This window comes from Cryptomeria japonica, chromosome 6 (assembly GCF_030272615.1).
Source record: "Cryptomeria japonica chromosome 6, Sugi_1.0, whole genome shotgun sequence".
Classification (NCBI taxonomy): domain Eukaryota; kingdom Viridiplantae; phylum Streptophyta; class Pinopsida; order Cupressales; family Cupressaceae; genus Cryptomeria; species Cryptomeria japonica.
The window spans coordinates 217,213,173-217,228,018 of record NC_081410.1 but is presented as its reverse complement, the minus strand read 5'-3'; the positions used below and the strand labels follow the sequence as shown (position 1 = coordinate 217,228,018).

The window sequence follows — 14,846 nt, the reverse complement described above, 5'->3', positions numbered from 1 at the left end:
ACATTAGAACCAGAAGGCGTAACATAATAGTTGACAAAAAATAGCCTCGAGGGTGGAGATCCTTCCAAGATTTTGCATGTTTTGGGGTTTACCCTCTAAATATTATTTGTAACAAAAATTTTCCAGGACTTTTTTCCATTAAGAGCTTTTATGATCCACTTAAATTCTAGAGAAATACCCTACATTTTCAAGTCTTTTAACCCAATACTACCATCACCTTTATCCACGAAGCATGAGTCGGACTTAACAACATTCTTCTTTTTTCTCCTTGCCATTTGACTATAGGAATTCCCTAGGACATTTTTGAATCTCATTGACTTGCTAGCTACGAAATAACCAAACAAAGGCATAATACAAACAAAGCGATGAAAGAATCTTTGGTCAGATTTAGATTTTACTAGCCAAGGAAAGGAATTACTTATTCCATTTTTCTATTTCACCTTCAATCCTATTTTTGCTCTAGTTCTACATATCCTTTAAATAGGGATTAACAACAAATGGGATTCCAAGGTACCTAGCCTGCATGTTAGGTCTTCCTCGTTGAATAACAGACTTCTTAAACCAGTTTAGAGGAGAATCTTTCTAGCTAAGCTTCATTGATCTAGCCTTAGATAGCTTTATACTTGAACCTTTACATAATACATCCAACTCACTCGTTAGATTTTCAAAATTTTCCTCTTCCAGGTTTACAATCAAAGCAATATCATTAACAAATGGGATATTCAGGAGGTCATCATTATTTGGCAAAGTCACAACTTTAACCCTTGAACCCAAGCAGACATCTCTTAATTGGTTAAAAATGGCATAAGAGGTTATCACAAAAGGAGCAGGAGTAAGAGGGCAACTGTGCCTAATAGGTCTCATAAGCTCAAAGGGGTCAGTAAGGGAACCATTAATGTCCACCTGGGCAACAAGATCTTCGAAAAGAATTTTGACCATTTGACAAAACTCTTGAGGAAATCCAAATGCATCAAGAGTCATGAAAATAAAGGACCAATCCACCCTATCATAGGCCTTGTTAAAGTTAAGTAGAAACATACCAACCTTCTAATTAGAGACCTTAGACCAATTTATAGCTTCCTAGTTGGTGATAAGATTTTAAAAGATGAATCTACCTTTAATGAACCCAGTTTGAGTGGTGCTAACAAAGGATGGTAGGGTGTACTTGAGTCTTGTTGGTTCCCAAATGAACAAACCATTAAACCCTAGAGGATAACCACTTTCAAACGATCAGGTTTAATGCCAGACTTGGCCAACAAATAGGAGTTGGAACTAAACACCTACTCTACACTTCAGGCTCTGTAGGATCTAGGTGGGTAAGCCTTTCTACAATACCAATTGATTCATTCACACACAAAATAGGGTCTTGCATGATAGATAATAATCTCTTATAAGCATGCCAAGAAAAGTAAAAAATAAACTCAATATTGGCTTAGGTCTTTGGAAATCTTCAATTTCTTGCATAGAGAATACTAACTACAACTAACTAATAAAACATGAAAACTGAAATGAATGATTTGCCATTTAGATTTGGTTTTGAATAGGAAGCACAAGCTCCTTGTATTGGTGCCTTCTTAAGGCTGCATAGTCAGTTTTCAATAAGAACATATACTATCCTAGCAAACTCCCTTTAACTAGTGGGTTCTAAGCATCACTGCCTTGAATTAATACCCCTTATCAAGATTTGCTACAACTCTTCTTTTAAATTCTGCCTGTACTCCTCACCACATTAATGCTAAATGTTTGAGCATTTTAATCTCCTTCTTGGAGAGAAGCAGAAAACAAAATAGACACAAAATAGACACTGCAAGAAATTTGCAGAGAAGAAACAAAGGACCCTTGATCAATTTTATCTCAAAACGTAGTGAACATACATTTTGGAGACAACTGAACGAAACATAGACACTCTTTCTGCATTCTGAATAAGAAATTGCTAAAACAGTGTTCATTTACAGATTAAAGACTACATCCTACATCCCGAGCTACATAAGTTGTACAAACAGAGCCTCTGCCCAAATACTAAACGTAGAATCATTCTCAAATGAATAGAAATTCCATTATATCAAATGAGGAAAGAAGCCGTAAATCTGATCTAAAAATGATAGTTGGCAGTTGGCACTATCTTTATCTCTTGATCTGCAACATCAAAGCATATAGAATTTTCCCCTTCAATGCACACTATTTGTCTTTGCTTGCAACTGTAATCTGCATTTTATCCTTTAGTCTTCATTCCTGTTAACATTTTTCAGTTGTGTGTAAAACACTTTACCTCTTGCTGCATTTTACATTTATTTGTGAAAGAAAACACCCTATGGTTAAACCCACCTAGCTAGTAATTAAAATTTCCTCTTTATTTATTTAGATGTGTCTTTTTCTTTCTCACACTATGTTCCAATTAATAGCTTCACTTGGGTGTAAAAATTTCTCATTGCTGCATCATTACCTTTGTTGGTAACAATAATTACTCCTGGATTCCAAAGGCCATTAAAAATAATGCAAAATCTATACATTTGCGGATTTGCCCAATGTATTTATCTCTTAAACATTAAAATTTCTCTGCAATAGTTGGCACCCATCATTCTAACCCATAATTATTAATTAATGAATTGCCATGTTTGAAATTATATCAAACATTTGACATGCATTCTTATTTCAGTATAATTCACTTCGACTTTTTCTTGCAAATAATCCGTATTTTGCCTTGTTTTAATTACCAACCATATTTGTGCATCATTTTGAATCCGTATTCATTCCAATTTTTTTTGTCAAATTTTATGTCCATTGTAACACCAAAGTGTGATGTCTTGAGCTATCTCATATCTTCAATTTCATATTGGACAAGGTGTCAATGATCAAACGCTGCATCTGAATGTTGCCAAGCTTTATGATTTTAATGGATTCAAGATGTGTCATGTCACTTCCTTTATTGCATAACTTCCTCCAAGGCATAGAGTTGCTTTTATTTTAACTAATTTTAAGCATTGTTGCAACTTATCAGCACGCCTCAACCGCTTGACAAGCCTGCGAGGAAAAACAAAGAACAAACAAAACCAAGCCCTATCACACATTCGCAAATCATACTCACATCTCCCTTTTGCTTTGCGCAAAACCGCGTGATGCCTACACGAGCAGGGTTAGGTTTACGTCGGCCATTCTGGGCATTTCACAAGTGAAACTAAATATTGACTTTTACGTTAGTGAAAACGCGAAATGCATATATGAGCGTTCAAAATTTTCATAGCATTTGCCAAACTTCAATATGGCGCCTTTTACATTTAATGTATGATGCCACAAGGTGTGGGTCCCTCCTACACACTGCTTATATGGTAACCATAGCCAATAGTTTGCTGCAAAAGAAAATGCGAAACAACTCAAACACACACACATAAAACCACAGTACCAATATTTAGCCCATTTGCAGTCATCTCATGAAAAATGGCAAGGAATTCCTCCACTTAGCCTTTTGTCGCCAACATTCGAATAAGTGTCGTATATGCATACTCATCTGGCACACACTGGTGTTTCTTTATTTCTCTAAAGAGCTTGGAAGTATTTTCAACCTAATAATGTGACCCATTGCCTTCATTTTGACATACACAGGAAACTCCTGCTTTTTCCTTTGCCATTATTAAAAACCATGAGCTTGAAGATACAATTTTGCATTGTTTCTTCAAATATCCAGCATCGCAACAAAGAATAGGTTGCTTCGTCTGGTGCTTGCAATAGAAACCTTTATTTTCTGGTTTCCCTTTCCAAACCTTACAGCTGAACTTTCTTATAGGAAAAGAGATGAAGCATGAATGCATGTTCCTTTATGCTGCAAGACCATCATAACACCGTGAAGAACATACATGACAAACATCATAGCTACTAATTATATTGGTCAGGGCAACGACAAAGGTAGCTGAAATGTAATTCTATCCAACACAAAACAAAATATGGTCCAATGTATCCACAAACAAACCGCGATTGAAAAAAAATATCAGAAAAAATCAAATGATCATTGGTCTCAGCTTCCTCTTTATGTAATAAAAAAAGTGCGTCTTGTTTCTATTGAATCGGATCAAAGCATTGTATTGGCATAAAAATTTCACAACTTTGCCCTAAGACTTCTTCTCTCGTAGTGAAATGGCTACACAGATATTTATTTGAGTCAGTTTGCATTTTCTCATCTTGATAAGACGCCCCTCAACATATTTTACGAGCTGGAACCACAATTCTCCATCCTTTACGCTAAACATCAATGAAGGCAAAAGATTAATAAAAAACCTTCTAAAAAATCAAGGGGAGAGGAAGAAATTCATGCGATGCATACAAGTGTACAGCCTATATTATATCGCCACTGACCATCTTTTTTTGCATCAATACCAAGTTAACGGCTTCTTTGCATACTCTTCTTTACTGGCTATTTGTGGGTCTCATAGGTTGTTTGGTCTTGAAGACGTTATTAAACACATTCATTCATTCATTCTCTCTTGCAAAAATGTGAAATAGGGTATTTATTATATGACATAAAACATTATGCAAGCCTTTATATTTCACATTTGTTTCATCCCATAATAAATCCACGTGCTGAAACAATAGCTTTTGTTATTATGTTCACAAATAAACTTCTCTTGTCAACCTTCAAATTCTATTTAAATCACTGAAATGAAATAAATTCTAACATTTCAAACAGACTAAATTAAATTCTTTAGCCGACCAAAATGACAACCTCACTATGGGAAAATGAGACATCTAGAGGCTGATGTCCTAATTAATAATTTAAAACATGGGTTTGTCGCCAAAATTTGCACAACAAAATGATTTTCAGGACCTCCTCTGTAATTGGGTCTTTTAGAAGGGTTTGGGGGTTGGGGGGAACTAATTATTATTTTTGTTTTTATACCATTTGATCTTGAAATATGACAAAACTAAAACAATAGGCTATTGAGCTCAAAATAACAACTGGGTCACCCTTAGATTTGGGAGATTTAGTACTTTTTTGGAATGCTTTTCTAGCCCGCTTCTAGTAGCAATTGTATTAAAAAACATGCCAAAACTTGTTCAAAGACCACTAAACTTTGTGGCCTTTCTAACGTATGTCCTAAAAATATGTCGACCAAATGGTCCTGCATTATGACTTTTGAGTTGCGAGACATTAATCAAGGCATGAGCACTCACTTGCACTAGGATTTCAAGAACTTTAGGCCCTACAAACATGATAATTTTGCAAGTGCCAACAAGGCTGAAGGCTAAGACTTTAACTCCTTATAGGACACATTAAGGAGAGTAATGGGTCTCTAGTTTTTTTATCAAAGCTTCTTCACCTTCCTTTGAGAAAAGTCTTATTATGCCCCTGTTTATATGACCACTTAGTGAACCTCTAGAAATTGCTTCTAAAGATAGTTGCAAAAGGTCCTCGCTGAACCAATGAACGTTCCTTTTATTAAAATTTATTGGCAACCCATAAAACCCATGTGATTTATTATTTTTAAGGGATTTAGTATGTATTACAATTTCCTCTTTAGATATATCTCTAGCAAGCTACTCACATTCTTCCTCCTTAATTTTCTTCGGTATAATAATTTTGCAATACTCCCTAACATTCTTACACTCAACATTCCTATCTTCCATAGAGACAAGGTTTTTAATAGAAAGCAAAAAACTTGCTATTGATTTGATCAAAATATTTTATTAGCACATTATTTTCCCATATTGAATGAGTATTCTCCTTATTTTTTTCTCTTCTTTCATTAACTTTAAAAAATACTTGGAACCTTTATCACCATTGTTGTGCCAGTTCATCTTTTCCTTGACTTTTAAGCCTTGAATTTTCTTAGTTTGATTTTTTCTCAAGTTATGCTTAACGATCATCGGTTCCTCGTTAAGCATTTCATTGTGGAGATCATTGAACAATAACGAGCTTTTATTGAAGCTCACTTTCCACTCTTTTGCCATTGAATGCTCTCTATTTTCAAACAATTTGAAATAAGGTAGCTCAACTTCACACGTTAGAACTTCATTTATCTATAGTAGAAAAATTCTTCAATATGAGTTTATTGATTTCTTTGAGAGCAAAAATACTATTGATGCAATCATCATTGTTGATCTTGACATTATTATTCCTTCCAATCTCAATTGAAGTCCCATTATGAAGTTGAAGTTTGATTTCGATTGGATGATGATTATATAGGGAGTAGGGGTGAACCTAAACATTGTTAAATTCGTGAATTCTATCATAACTAAAAAGATCTTTACTAAAATAGAATCTGTCCAATCTTGTAATGCCCCGCCAGGAAACCCCGAAGGGATTAAGCCATAACACAAGAATAGAGTGCAATAATTTTTTTTTAAAAAAGTTACACCACATTAAGATACAATCAAGATATCAAAGATTCAGAATTACACAGCCGAAGACATCAACTAACACCTAAAGAGTTTCCCAACGAGATTACTTAAAAATCACAATTCACTTAACTCACACAATTAATCCAATAAGCTGATTATCTTAATAACGAGATAATTCTTAATCAGGATAATTTCTTTCACAAGATGGACATATTAATCACAAGCAAAGATTCAACCATTAAGATCTATTCATAATCTTCATTCAAGCTTTTCATAAAAATACAAGCCATACATCTAATATTCTAACACACTAGAATTTCATCATAAACATATGAGATCTTTTCAAGCATACTTAATTTCTTAACAACAACTGAATATATTCCATTACTCTAAGTTACATTCTTTCATATTCCAATTTATTGCATTTAAAAGACGATTGCGTACATACATCTACGATAAATCTCATCTAAACCACTTATGCATTCGATCAAAAAGGCATTCAAGAAAGAATTGCATATAAGCATTTAAAGTTAATTCCATTTATCCACTTATCCATTCTAACATAAGCTAATCATACATGATAAAGTTGATTAAAGGGAACATAAGAGAATAACATCACATAACACCATAATGATCTCGGAGTTCACCCTTAAAGGGCTACATCTCCGGGTCTGCTCAACTGCAAGACCCCTCTGATAATTAATAAAGATAAGAATACAAGAGGTTACACCATTACAATCCGGCCATCAAGGCGAAACATAAACAATATACAAGCGACCGCATTGGTCAATAATACATAAACGATCCTTGAAAAAAAAAGGATCCAACTGAACATAATCAAAGCTAATACAAAGGTCCAAAAGAGCATCCATAAGATTGAGCCATCACCACCCAAGGTCTAACATGAAACCGATACTCACAAGGGCAGAGACAAAAGGACGACCCACAAAGGTACTCCTAACAGGGCAAAACGACAACACACTAGCGAACGTAGGGACAAGTGTCATCACACAACCTGGTACGGTTACCATGGTAGGTCTTCATAGGTCTCGGCCCCATACATTGGGTTACCCTGGCAACCTAATCCGAGCCTCCGGCCCATCCAAGCCTCATGTGGACCCACACATCCTGTCGTGAAGACAAGGATGATGGTTTGCCATTTCGGGCCTTCTCACAACATGTCGAGTCTGTGTTAGCACTTGTCCCATGTGTGAGACACAATTATCTTACTTAGATATTACATTCTAATCTACTGATAGGTTATCACTTATTAGACTCACTTTCGATGGGTTACCCAGCAGCCACTTTGGGCGCGGCCCCCAATCGAAAGCCACTTTCCCATACGACACTAGACTAAACTCGGACGAACTCAAAAACCAAGGAATACACATGGTCAGACGAACGGAGTTCAAGGAGGGAACAATCCTCTGGTCAAACACGAATCAGCATTCGACACCCACACAAAGGATATGACCAAATACAACACTACTACAAAACAATAGTCAACTCGGAACCGAGGACTGATACAGGTACCCCCAAGTCAATCCATACGACAGGGACCTATCAAACAAAGCACGACTTGCCATTTCATAATCAAAAGCGAATACAAAAATTAAACTCGCAAAGGCAATATTCAGCAGATACAATCTTTTCCGAATTGATCTAAACATTAAAAGTCGACCAAGTTCCTACATGATCTATATTAGATTGCAATAATCTACTTCCTTTAGATATAGGTTGTTCTTGGTTTTCTAACTCACTGATGTTCATTGCATCGAACATACCAAAAATACGCCATAACGAGTTCTTTAACCAATTTCACAAGAATATAATTTAAACAACCATTAACCAATTAATTAAGATATTTAATCTTCAATTAAAACATCATTGACATACTGGTTCAAAACCACCTCTACAGTTTCATATTTTTCAAGCCCAGATGCACTATACGGATCACGGAAATATAAATATATAAGGGAATCCAAATGAAGGTAATCATTTCCAAAATCCAAAAAAATTACTTCCTTACGCACGTATGAAAGAATCCAAAATTAACTGTTAATTAATGAGTATATTTACCAATCCACGATAAATAAAATATACACAATTAATAACTAATAGTGCACAATAACCCAATTAATTATTAGTTAATATATAATTATTAATCTTTATTAATAAAATATATTTTACTAATAATTAATGCATTGCACCAATTTCAAATTAAATATCGATTAGTTTATATATATATCTATTAATTTCCATTAATAATATATATAAAGAAAATAACGATAATTAATTGAAAACTTTATTTTAACAAAAATACTTTTAATTTAATAAATTTATTTATTAATTTATTTTTTTTTAACTAAAAAAAATAATAAAAAAAAAGCAAATTAAAAAGGGGGGGGGGGTTTCCACGTGGACCCCACGTGGTCCCCCTTGGAAAGCTCACGCAGCCCCCAAGGGAATGCGCTGCTTCCCAAGGGAGCACGCAACATTCCCCTAAGGGAGCGCTGCTGTTCCCAAAGGGAAGCACGCAGCTCCCTTGGGGTGCACTGCTATCCCAATGGGATACGCAGCTCCCCATTATATATATATATATATATATATATATATATATATATATATATATATATATATATATATATATATATATATATATATATTAATTGATTTTCATTTTTAAAACAAAAATGTTTACTGTGTAAAACACAGTCTAAAAAAAAACAGTCTCCCAGAGACTAACATAAATTATTATTTTTTTTAAAAACTAAAACCCCATCGATATATTTTTTTAAAAAAATTGCTGTTAGAAAAGAATTTCATACACAACAACAAAAAAACACAGTCTCACAGAGACTGAAACAAAATAAACTTTTATTTTTTTTCTCTCCCATTGAAATTTTAAAATATCCAGATCAGGGAAGGGGAAAATTTCTCCAAAACCAACAGCATATTTGCCAAATAAAATTGATTAACATTCATATATCAACCAACAGACATATATTTCTGATTTAAAACTTGAATGAGAAGGCATTAACTTAGAATTTTAACAAATTTCATTGAAGAACAGCCATTCTCAAGTTTATTTATTTTTAATTATAAAAACAACCAGAGCAACCATAATCCAGAATTGAAATGGAAATAGAACAAGAAGGGATTGGATGGGAATTACAAACACAACTGTATCATTTTTCCCCAATAGCTGAGATTTTTATTTTTAATCTCCACAAACAGATTTCCTCAAAATCCAAAACAATTTCTGATAAGCAAAGAACCAAAATATAAACCAGAATCTTACCTCTTATAGCCATCTTGGAAAAGATTCAGTGAGGAGCCCAACCTGTAGGCTCAAGAAATTTCTCCTCCTCCAAACCCCCAAATTTTCTTCCAAAAATATTTTTCCAACAAACATTTTTCCAAAAATATCCATCCCCCAAAAATTTCCAAAAGTCTAGGTTATAAGGAAGAGTTGACCAAAATTTCATTTTTTTTTTTGGAATTAAAATTTTTATTTAAAATAAATCACAAAAATACTTATTTCCCAACCATATCAATAAATTAAATTGCTTTTCCCAGTTAAAATTGATTTTTTTCTCACTCAACTGAAATTTAACCTTTCTATATCAAAATGCCAAAAGATTAAATTAATTCTATTGCAGTTAAATTCAAATCTTTCTTTTTCAACAACATATACAAAATGCATTTAATATTCAAAATCAACCATTTAATTGAACTTACTCCCAATTTAAGACGAGCAATCCAATATCAACGATAATCGCATAACGAAACCCTGATTAATCTAGTCCATTAATCTTTAATGCACGAACACATATTTAATCAAATTAAATACTTAAGGACTAATTAATCAATTTAACCATACACACCAAGCATGCAAATCGAGAAGGTCAACCAAACAGACGACTCGCAAACCCGAACAAAAAGGGATTACCGACGACGACTGACGATGCTCACTTGAGCACGACTAAGGTCCACTAGGGTCCTACGACCAACTAATCCGACTCTAAGGATTAAAGAGGTACACTCAAACCTGTAAATCCAGGTGAAGACGAACCTCGCACTCATGCGGCGTTGTACCTGAAATCTCCTGCAACCAAGAGTCATACATGCATACATATATAAACTTAATGAAAGTGTTAGCCCGATATTAATACCACAAAATAGGAACACTAAACAACTTGCAGACAACTAGTGTGGAAACCGCATCAACAGCTACGCATTAAATCAAACATCTGACTATAACATTATATTAAGATAAACTGACCAAGATTAAATCGAGATTAGAAATTGATTAGGGCAGGGGTACTACAAATCTTTAATATATTCTTTTGGGAGCTTTTTGAGAGTTGCACCAATGATACCATATGCTCTTGCTTTGTTTCTTCAATCCTTCAAGAGGGTCCAAGAGACTTAGTCTATCCTTCATTTTATGCAAAAGAATTTTTCATTGCCTTTGAAGTCCATTTCCATGCTCCAATATTGTCTTCACCGTTCTCTACCATATTGAAGTAACCACCTAAAACCCAAGATATATTCTGTAGATTATACATCTACTTTCACAAGTTGTTTCTCTCTCTATAATCATTGGATGCATAGCTTGAGCACACACCAAATTTCACATTTTCAAATTCTAAAATTACCTAAACAACACTGTTACAAGGAGAGCCTAAAGTCTAGGACATGATTGGCCTATTTTTTACTAAGAAGATCATTTTAGACTCAATTTATTGGCACTTGTATTACTATTGAATTCCCCAAAATTAATTTGTAAATTAGACTCCTTTAAGGCAATATACTCTTGTAAATCACCCACAACTAATTGTATGTATTTGTCCAATTGGTATTGGGTTGTTGCAAAAAACACAATTGAACCTTGTGTTTGACTAGTAGATCTTTTGTCTTGTCTAGAGGAGTGGGCAAAATGTATTCTATCACATGTTTTGTATTAGGTTCTAATGTTCATGTTAATTGCATACTTACGACCCGTCTAAGTAGTTGCATTTTGTTTTTAATTCCGATGCACTAGTATTGAAACTACCATAATTTGGTAAGTGCCAACATGTGCATATTATGGTTCAATTGCATCCTTTGTTGTATCATATGTCTATGTAGGCTTGTAAAATTTGTTTGTCAAGGATATCTAGTCAAACCTTTAAAGTGTGAGTAATATGTGTTGTCATTGAGGAGATGAATAGAACATGCGGTGTGGTCATTGATGAATCAAATGAGGTATGTCTAGTGTACTTGAGAGCAATTGTGCCTCTAACACAGATGGTGTCTTGGGAATTAAATGGAAGATTGTCTAGAGTTCCTGCAACTCTATCTATGTCAGTTGACAAATTCGAAAATTTAGTGTAAGTATATGGTAACACATTGTTACATATGCTCTATGTTTTGTTTATGTGATATAGTTGCTTTAGTTTTGGCTACATGCTCAAGATGTTGATGGGTGGTGCTGGAGTTTAGTTTCACACTTATGCTGTTAAGGAAATTTGTCTAAATGTTGAACAAAGCATTTTAACAAGTATATGAGTTGGTAATTTGGTTTGCATTCCACCACATTACACTTTGTAGTTACGTAGTTCTAGAAGTAAGATTGGTAGTGTGCAAGATGTCCTACTCTTGGATTTCAGGTGACAATATTTTCTACAACAAAAGTTATAAGTGTTTGTTCTCCAAATTGTATTTTAATAGTGAAATTTGTCTCAATTGAACCACTAGAATGCTTTGCATTCCTTTGCAGAGATTGGTATGCTTATGTGGATTTGGCAACACGTTTGAGATGGTACAAGGAATCAATATTGAGTTTCAAATGATTTGGTGCTCTACAGTGCAATGTTTATCATGACAAAATATTACAATTTGTTTGGGTTGCCCTGGCTTTGTTAGTTCAGTGGATTTACTCCTTTATGCCGACTGTAGGTGATTGATCTCTTCAAGAAATGCATGTTGAGTGGTTGTAGATGGTTTGCAAAATCTTTTTTATGGTCCACATGATGATTTTTGTATCTCCTTGGTGGTGTAAACGCTAACAGTTTACAATTTTAGTAGTGGTGTTGATATTTGGGTCGTCAAGTTGAGTCCCTTCATTTGCGGTTGATCCTAACCTACTCTAATTTCTTTAAAGGATGTGATAAGATGCTTTTAGGGTTTTGTTATGCCTTGGGTTGATCCACAACCTAATCTTGGTGTGTAATATAAATGTTTGGAGCCGACTTATATTGATCACGCGTTTTCCTTGATAGGTCCGATGAATGTCGACCTGATTAATGTTGTGTGTTTCACATTTGGCATACAAGGAAGGATAAATCATTTGTGATGGTGTGTGAAAGAACTGGGCGATGAGTCAATTGAGTATGAAGTGTGCAAAATCAACATGACAAAATAATTATTGTACAAAGCAAACTGCAATTTCAACATATGTTAGATGCTTATACTATGGTAGTTTATATTACATCTTTCTTTATAATATTCATGTATCTTGCTAAGAGATAATGTGTCTCTCTAGCAAGTTTTCTGTATCTTCTTTTGAGGTCGTGAACCTCAACTTGCAAGTCCTTTAGGGAGCACTGAGTTTCCTTGGCAGTGTGCCTAAAACAAACATTGTAATTCTCTTTCATTTAACTAAGAGTGAACTCTCATAGTGGTTTTTGCCTCTTTGGGTTTTCCACATAAAAATGTTGGTGTTCTTGTATGTTGAATGATTTGTTTTTGTTCTTTCCTTTTGCAAATATGATATAATATTTTAATGATAAATTAATGCATAGGTTTTAGTTAATGTTGATTTACCCCTCCTCTCACTATCTGGGTGTGCTCAACACAAAGTTCATGTAGAAATGTGTAACAAAAAAAAAATCATATTAGTATTTTTATGTAGTATAGATCATTTCAATATTCTTGATTTCTTTGTTTCATTCTACTTTGTCATATATTTTGCATTCATTTGGGAAAGTCTTTATTTTTATTTTTATTTTTATTGATAAGTGTATGGTCACCTATACAAGTAATAATTTGGAGCAATTTGGTCATGCACTTCTTTTTAAAGGACAAGGTCATCCTATATTAACAATCAATTGTAGTAGTATACATTAAATTATCAACTAGGGAGGTACACTTGCAATTTGGCTTTAATTGTTTGCATACTAAGAGGTTTTTTAGGATTCCTTAAATACATTCATACATTAAATAAACTATTAATCAAAAGGTGAATATTTCTAACTCAACAACTAACTGAAGGCCTAAAGAGTTGCTAATATTCAGCTTATAAGTCATACAAACAGGTAAATTATAAATTCAGTTGAAATTGTTATACTGAATGTTGATGAACAATTGCTACATGAATATTTAACTATCTTTTACTAAGGATTGAACTCAAAAGTATAAAAAAGTAAAATACAGGGTAGCACTACGATGCAATGGCATCTAGGGTGTAGGAGCAATCTTCCATCATCCAATGAGAAATATTGTATTTTCCTTTTGTTTTGTGTTTTTTATTTAGTTTTCTTGGAGCCCATTATGATAGCTACACTATATAAGATGTATAGAAGCTAAAAATAGCCAAAAATAGTCACGTGCTATTTTCAAGAATTTTGCTCATTTTGGGTCACATGGATATGAAAATTGGCCCCAAGGACCAAAATTGAAAAATAAGATGATTGGTGAAAGAATCATCTCAATATCTTGTATGGTTTGAAAGATATCAAAGTTTTCACGCCTAGTAATTTCTCCAATGAAGCTTACAACTCAAAATTGAATAACTTAGAGGGGTAGTACCCCTCTCTCTTTTGGTTTGTCAGACCTTGCGGTTTTGAGTTCTATGTGGTTTCGATCCTTTTTGGTGTTGGTCGATTTTGGATTTGGTTATAATCTTACACTTTATTTTATCTCTGATGTTTTTGGGTGAAGGGGAAAAGCGTCGCATTGCTCTCTATGGGCAAGCCACGTCGCTAGCATTCCTTTTTTACGGTGTGTTGTTATATGGTTTATATGCACATGTTTGACGATTGATTTATACAATTGTAGGTACCGAGCATCGACTCCACTTGAATCTTCAGGTCTGAGCGTGCTCTTCAACCCAATGGTAAAGTGAAAACCAGAGATATTAGTCAAACCCTAGTCGCTACCTCCTTGTTAGGTATCATAGTGGTTGTGGTTAGTCTTGTGATTGTCGGTTTGCATCCTTGTGTTTTCATGTATGTTTGTTGCGGTTTGTCGTCTTAGAGTTGGTTATCGTTTGATTAAACATTACTACGAAAAAAGATTTAATTTTATAATAAAAAGAACTTAAATACTTTTGATTATTTAATTAATTAATAAAATATATATAGTGCAAGTTTAAAATTAAATTGATTAATTAAACATTTAATTTGGTATTTGTGCTTAAGAAATTAAGGTTTTAGAAAAAAATAAATTAATTGTTATATGTTGGTTTTAATAAAATAATCCTAGTGTTATTAAAATAAATAAATAAAATAACTACCCCTTTTATAAAAAAT

At 33.8% G+C, this 14,846-nt stretch overlaps 1 protein-coding gene across 1 annotated transcript in view; it reads left to right on the top strand.

Moving 5' to 3' along the window:
• LOC131071423 (uncharacterized) overlaps positions 1–12,926 on the top strand; it is a 105,473-nt gene extending 92,547 nt beyond the window's left edge. Inside the window, exon 5 of the mRNA XM_058007245.2 lies at positions 12,597–12,926. The gene's annotated coding sequence lies outside the window, so the exon portion shown is untranslated. The remainder of the gene's footprint in view (positions 1–12,596) is intronic.
• Positions 12,927–14,846: the final 1,920 nt, after the last annotated feature.